This window comes from Poromitra crassiceps (assembly GCF_964638095.1).
Source record: "Poromitra crassiceps genome assembly, chromosome: 27".
NCBI classification, from domain to species: Eukaryota; Metazoa; Chordata; class Actinopteri; order Beryciformes; family Melamphaidae; genus Poromitra; species Poromitra crassiceps.
This window is the reverse complement of record NC_139650.1, coordinates 10,219,587-10,227,498: the sequence shown is the minus strand read 5'-3', so window position 1 is coordinate 10,227,498 and position 7,912 is coordinate 10,219,587. Positions and strand designations below refer to the sequence as shown.

At 41.8% G+C, this 7,912-nt stretch overlaps 1 pseudogene across 1 annotated transcript; it reads left to right on the top strand.

The window, feature by feature from the left end:
* Positions 1-323: 323 nt before the first annotated feature.
* LOC310799033 (solute carrier family 2, facilitated glucose transporter member 1-like) lies at positions 324-4,776 on the top strand (annotated as a pseudogene). The gene is made up of 7 exons (XR_014553986.1): positions 324-329; positions 871-1,075; positions 2,018-2,207; positions 2,705-2,809; positions 3,167-3,268; positions 3,922-4,125; positions 4,495-4,776. The product of XR_014553986.1 is annotated as a solute carrier family 2, facilitated glucose transporter member 1-like (transcript).
* Positions 4,777-7,912: the final 3,136 nt, after the last annotated feature.

The following is a 7,912-nucleotide window of genomic DNA, read 5'->3' as shown; positions in this document are numbered from 1 at the left end:
AATCGGATCAGACCAGACGTCTTACGTCAGCTGAAGCCGGAAGGATTTTATTACTGGAGCAGGAAGCTAGCTAGCGTTAGCAAAACAGAGATCGATAAAATACTGAGGGATGCTTTTGCTCTTGTTGTGTCAGTGTGTAACTATCAGTCGAGTCGACTCATCCACTGACTTGGACAATTCTGGACTAGTAACTCGCTTGTTCACAGATAAGCAGTTGTCTGCCTGCAGCAGCAGCCAGTCCAAATGAGCAGCAGCTTGTCTGGTCAGAGAAGATGCTGCAACTTCTCCGCAGAATGAATCACTTCTATTCACCAGGTAGGAGCATGGATGTAGGCCTGACATCCGCATTAAAAAGTATGCTACTCCTGTGGTACTCGTGACAGTTCTGTCACAAAACAGTAGTTTCCAGTAGTACTCAAGCAGAGTTTTGCTGCTTGTTGTTAGTGGAAGAAGCTGTCAAAACACTACTGCTTTACTAGATAGCCTACTATTGTTTGTATAGTGGTCACAACACTACAGCAAGACTACACATTTTAAGTAGTGATCAATAGTGTTCTTTATTGAGTTGTTTATACAGTCATAAACTCATTCTTAGAAGCCATAACCATTTTGGAGAAAACGTTAATGTTTCCAAACTACAATGAATCAAATAAGCAAAGGTAATTTCTCATATATATCATCTCATTTATCTGGTAGATGTTGTTCATGCACCGATCATTCATATGCATTTTACAGTTCAATCAAATTGAATATAATTTGTACCAATGAGTGTTGTAGCACGACCACATAAAGCAAGACAGATAAAACAGACACAGGAGTAAGTGTCACAAGATTAGCGTCTGCCCTTAACTGTTCTGCCCGTCTCCACAGGCTCCTGTCATGCCAGCTGTTGTCGCTTTGAGGTCGCCGGACAACAAGTGGGTTGGATTCCTCCCCAGTTTGCAGTTTGGTGTTCGGCCCGACACAGGGCGGTGCCATCTTTCAGAGGCTGTGGATGCTGTGCTGCAGACTGTGAGACAAGAAGCCTCACTGAGAGCTGCCTCAGAGGATGGAGAGATGAGGTCAGCATGCAGGGGTGAACTCATCAATTAAACTGAGGAATTGGACTTGTGGCCAATGTGGGGGGGGGGGTCTACAGGAAACATAATTGAACAGGAATATCAGGAAGTTTAATTTAATTCTGTGTATTATTTTTGTGTTTTTAATACATAGATCTGAGATTATCAATACTATTAATTAATACACAGGACAAGATGTTACTATCCCGTGTGCCAAAATCCGAGGAAAAACACATTTAGAAGCCCATTCCAGAATAAAACAAGCTAACAGGCTAACAAACTAATAAACAAGACACAAATCACCAGTTACCTACCCTAGCCAACAGCAGTATGAAGCATGTCATTGGGGTTTTCAAGTGGGCACAATTCCTTCACCGATGTTTCGTTAAGTTAGGCCCACGACACCTCAAGAAGGCTTAACGGTGTAATACAGCGTCCTGCAACACCCCCCTCCATGCTACCACCGCACAACTGCATATTACCTCACTATCTAAGCCTTACACATGTGTCAAATTCAAGGCCCTGGGGCCAAATCCGGCCCGGCACCTCAATTTATGTGGCCCGCGAGAGCTAGCAAAGAATACAAATTTGCACAATACAATTCTCCGCAATACAGCTAAAAATAGCGATTGTTAAATAAAATAAAATTGTAGGCTACTAGTTGTCTGTTTGCCATTGTTTTCCCTATAATTCTGCTTTCAAAGCGAGTTAAGTTATTAATTTAAGTTATTAATTCAGTTATTACTAATGAACAATAATAATCGAATCAGAGGCAATATGAAATATGTAGGCTAGATACAATTATATCGCATTATATTTACGACCGGCCCTTTGAGGACAACCATAATGCTGATGTGGCCCAGGATGAAATTGAGTTCGACACACCTGTGTTATGGCATTATGATTATGACCAAGTTGAAATCCTATGTTTGTTTTTTGCTTTTTCCCCCTGCTCCCAGTCTTAGCGAAGCTGCGGGGCAGCGAGCAGGTGAGTGCAGCCATACAGGAGATGAAGGAGGAGAGCCAGCAGATGATGAGGGAGAAGAAGGTGACCATCCCTGAGTTGTTCCGCTCCCCCCTCTCTACCACCAGCCCATCTTCATCACTATCATGCTGCAGCTCTCGCAGCAGCTGTCTGGAATCAACGCTGTAAGTCAACGGGACAAAGAGAGGCCATTTACACCTGGCATTAACATGCGTTTTCTGTCATCAGATTGCAATCAGATTGTACTTGACCACTTGAAAGTACAGGTGTAAACGCCCCCCCAAGACACATTGAAGACGGATTGCAATCTGATCGGCCAAACCACCTCCGGAGGTGGTCAGGGACGCATTGTGTACGCATTGAACACAAGTGTAAATGCAATGTGTCCTCTCAATCTGGATACAGCAACTGTATGCAGATTGAGAGGACACCCATTTTGGGTGATCAGATTGCAATCTGCAATCAACCCAGATTGCAATCTGATGACAGAAAACGCATGTTAATGCCAGGTGTAAATGGCCTCTCTAGGGTTGGAAACTGTTACATCTTACTTCAATGCCAGATGAATGAGAGCCAGACAATGTACACAATCACAAGAACGTGTTTGAGTCTTTCAGTTTTGTTCTGAAACTAAACAAGTTGTCTCTGTGGTCGGCTGTAGGTCATCTACTACTCCACTGGGATCTTTGAGCGAGCAGGAGTGTCTCAGCCTGTCTCTGCCACCATCGGGCTCAGCGTGGTCAACACCGCCTTCACTGTGGTTTCTGTAAGTCCAAGGAGGAAGATGTTGACATTTAAGGGGCACGGTGGCGCAGTGGTAGCGATGTCGCCTCACAGCAAGAAGGTCCTGGGTTCGATTCCCGCCTGGGATGCTGTAGGCACTGAGGATGTGTCCCCATCCCCATGTCCTCAGTGCCTACTGCCCAGGTGGGCTCGTCAAAAGGGCCTTTCTGTGTGGAGTTTGCATGTTCTTCCCGTGCTCCCCTGGGGTTTCCTCCAGATAGGAACCCCCCGGCTAAAAACATGGCAAAAAAAGAAGATGTTGACATTTGAGGTATAAAATACATTAAACATTTCACTTCTCCATTTTAAAATGCTAATTTCTCCCTCTCTGTGTGTCCAGTTGTTTGTGGTGGAGCGTGCAGGCAGGAGGTCCCTCCAGATCATTGGTCTATTAGGAATGGCTGGGTCAGCAGTCCTCATGACCGTTGCCTTGGCATTGTTGGTAAGTGTGTGACAGTGGAGGTAAGACGACAGCATTATGTGCCAAAATATGCATCAAATTAAGTCACACTGTGCTGGTGCCGTGTGAATCTCTAATAGATAGTATAGCATGAATTTCCCCTCAGAGGGCTAGTATATATACTTTCCAAATTACAAACACTTTAGATCAGGCATGTCCAAAGTCCGGCCCGGGGGCCAATTGCGGCCCGCGGACAGATTTTAAGTGGCCCTCGGCTTGTCTCTCAAAATATACTCTATGTGGCTCCTCCTCCACACAGTATTGGTTAATCAAGCAAGTTCAATTTGCATTTTCTCCCTTCACCTAACAATGACAGCACTATCATACAGTTTGTACAACAAGCACCAAGTAGGAACAGCACATGCAGAACTAATGTTTTCAGATGGTAAACACAATCTTTAAAGAGTACATTTGTATGTGATTTTTTATTTTATTTTATTTATAACCCATATGATGTGAGAAGCACCTGGCCCCCCGGCATTTTCACATTATCTAATCTGTCCCCCATTCAAAAAAAAGTTTGGACACCTCTGCTTTAAAGGATGTAATTATCGATAAGACAAACTACTTTGATTTGAATCAAGCCCTTCATATCAAGTGGCTGAAGGCATCACTGTTGTTTCTGCCCTCCTCAGGACCAGTTCAGTTGGATGTCCTACGTCAGCATCGTAGCCATCTTCTGCTTCATAGCCTTCTTTGAAATCGGCCCCGGCCCCATCCCCTGGTTCATCGTAGCCCAGCTCTTCAGCCAGGGCCCGCGGCCGGCAGCCATCGCACTCGCTGGCTTCTCCAACTGCTCTGCCAACTTCACAGTGGGCATGGGCTTCCAGTACGTTGAGGTAAGGAGGCGCAAGGGTCAAGTCTGAAATATATGTATATTTTTTATATATTTGATCATAACCAGGTGGACTGCAACTCTAATTCTCATGTACTCTAACTTGTTTTGTGGATATAATGATATTAGAATGACTAAGTGGGTAACGGCCAATAATAGAACAGCTAGAACAATGGTTACAACACTTTGCTGTAATGCAGCTTTTAAAATGAGGAAAAGACAACATTTATGCCATATCACCATATATGATAATATCCCAAATCTAAGACAATATGGAGTCTCATATCACAATATTGATATCATATTGATATATTGCCCAGCCCTACCCAAAAGTGTAACAGTGGTTGTCCTTTGCCTGTGACCTTGCCTGTAGAAACTGTTCATCTTGTTCACCGTCCTGCTGCTGGGCTTCTTCGTCTTCACCTACTTCAAGGTGCCAGAGACCAGGGGCCAGAGACCAGGGGCCGCACCTTCGACGACATCTCAGCGGGCTTCCGTCAGGCGGCCGGTCAGTCCTCTGTGACAAGTACTCTGCCCCTGAGGAGTTCAACACCCTCACAAGAGCCGACTCCTCACTTTAAAGCTCCACTATGTTACTTTTGTTTTACCAGCTTTTAAATCGTGTTGATGCTACACTGACTTCTAATAGGGACAATGGCGCCTCTATCATTCCTACTCTGCACCCTGAACGCCTGTTACTGCGCCATGTAACTTTGAGGCTCCGTCCCAGAGCATGAAAGTTGGCGGCATGTAAATCCATTTCCTGCTGCGGCTCCATCACAATAAAAGCTTTCCGCTACCAAACTAACGGGAGGCTTTATTGTGAAGAACATATAGGAAGTGAAAGCGTGATTTTAGCGTGACTTGTTTTATTGAAACAACATTTGGGGATATTTGGAGCTATTTTCTTTGCAGCGAATCAGTTTAAAAACTGCAGAAAGTAGGAGTAGAGAGTACAAGCAGGAACAGTCAGGCTGATATCTGAACGTAGAAATGTGGAAGTGTAGTAATTATTAGCATCTGTAATTACCACTTGTGGTAGCAGAGGCAGCTGTTGCTGCTGCTCAGCATAAAGTTACATATTGGGGCTTTAACACATACGCTCTTTCATATGGATACAGTGGCATTTTACATTTAAATCTTTTTGATGGATTGTAAAAATGCACTGACGATGTCACTGTTTCCTATGGGCGGAGTTTGAAGTCCAAGAAGTCTGATTTCCACACCAATCATAGGCCTTTGGCAACATTGATGCCTTGTGCCGTGATCGTCAGTTCCAGTCCTCGAAGGCCAGTGTCCACCAGGTTTTTGTTTGAGCCACACCTGGTCTCAGGTAGACACAAGACTGTTTATAGAGAGCTATTCATCACGATTTGGTTCACCAAGAATTAGCCTGTGTTCACTTTGAAGTTGAGCTAGACTACCTCAGATCTGCCTCAAATAAATTATATCTATCAGCTGTAATAAGTTTATTTAGTCTAAAAAGTTTTTTGCTTATATATACATTCCACATTTCCAGTGTCAGTTCTTTTAAATTATTAAGAAACATAATTTATTTTAAATGTATTTTCTGTTGCTTTATGAAATGTTTTATTACCTGACTTGGCTTGTACAAATGCCATCTTACATTCATCTAATAAGGAACAATAATATGAACTGTCAACATGAATCTATTCATAAATGTATGAATACATTCAGGAAATTTTAAACGTATTATCACCATCTATCAACGTGATATATCATTTTGTAGTGACTAATGTATTAAGTTATTTGTTTCATAAGGTAGTCTACTTAATGACAGGACACACATTTGTAATACTTGTCTTAGGTTGTCATTAATTTTCTGTTGTGAGAAATTCCAATGACACATTAGTCATTAAGACCTGAATGGCCTCGTCATAATCTAGTCACTTTACTGAGAAACGCGAGTGTATTTGTTCAGCTGGTATTGATGATCGATCGTCACTCTTTAAATTCAGGTCAGTTTTTCACATACTGGTTCTGAAACACTGACTTCACCATGGCTCTACTGATGGAATCCAAACAGTGTGATTCCTGTGGTCATTCATCTTTATATATATATATATATATATATATATATGCGGGTGACAAAATTAAATACATTCCTGGGTATGAGTATCCCTGTGAATTATTATTTAGATTTATTAAGATTTTCAGAAAAGGGTTTAATCTGTTTATCATATTAAGTATTAATATAATTGACTGATATTTCTGCACCTAAAGGAGATTATTATGGGGTGTGTTTATTAAGCTTCTTTGAGTTTATAAAAGCGCTATATAAATCCAATCTATTATTATTGATATCATCTATTCTTTGAGTTAAGGATGGAATTTGACCCTGCACACTAACATCTGTGCACTGATTTGGTTTTGTTTGAAGAATGTACTTTTGTAGTTGCTTCTCTTTTCCTAATAAACAAACACTGTACGGGTAACAATCATAAGATATATTATAGATGTATTATATCATATTTTTCTGAAGTTTATCTATAGTGTTTACAGGGCTGTTTTGCAGAGACAGCTCATGCATTGAACAGTAAAGGTCTGTGCATGTAGCCTACTTTCAGTTACTCAATACTGAGCCAATGCTTTCCTGAGTGAGCATGATGTGTTAAAGAAGGGTCGTTTACTGCAGACAAAGGGCAAAAATATGAATCTATGCTTTAAGAGGGATGTGTAATAACTTTGTCAAATAAAAGTGCCAATATGTTTTGTTGTCATGAAAGATGAGTTGTATTGATAGTATAATAAATCAAAGAATCCACACACAAAATCTTGTCATTGCTGGTCTTGTTCCTGTAGTTAGCATGTAGGCTACTTCCTGCTGCATGTAGGCAGAGAAGGCCCAGGCAGCATGGACCTTGGCTGAGGAAAATGGCGTTTTACACTTTTAAGTATATAACAAGTTTATAACTGACACTGCTTCTCTAGCAGTCTGTGTAACAATATAGAGCAGTGGTTCTCAAACCGTTGCACGTCAAGGACCCCTAAACTGACAAATTAGACCACAGACCCCCATTGGATAAGCCTTTGTCCCAGGGTCCCCCATCTGATAACATGTTAGCGTTTGTGATGACTCCTGGCCCTGTCTTGCAGGAGCCATGGTTGGGGTTGTTAGGCTGTTTGGGTGAGCCTGGGCCTGGTGTACTCATTGGGCTCAGAGTGATATAGAAGAGAGAGTGGTAACAATGGAAGTCTAAAATGCGTGGCTCACTCGTGTGTTCCAGGAGGTATGTTTGAATGCATAAAATCAAGCTGATAATATACAATTTGATTCTTTAAATGTATATGTGCACTTTGGGGGTAACCTTACTGTAGGAGCCATTTATGTTTGTTGTTAGCATGTCACATTATTTTATTTAGATTATCTTGCAATATTATTTTTAGACACTTGGTGGCGACGTCATTAGGCACAGGTGAGGGAGAGCTCACAGAGTTCTCACCAGACCAGACAGACCTCAGACCAGAGCAGCATTGGAAACTTGGATTGGAAACAAATTGATATGTATATGTCTCTACAATACTGACTAAACTGCAATCATTGTCTGGAAAATCAGTTTGTTATTGGGTGTTAGATCACTCCAACCTACCTGTGTATTATGGGGAGTCTAATGGACATTGGAAAGTTCATAAATGGCCATAACACCCCAAAATGAAGGTGAGACATGGTATGACATGGTAGGTGAATAGGGTCAAAAGAAAAAAACGATATCAGCATGACACATCCCCAGTTGATTACTTACATTAAGACAATACTTTTTCAATAAAAG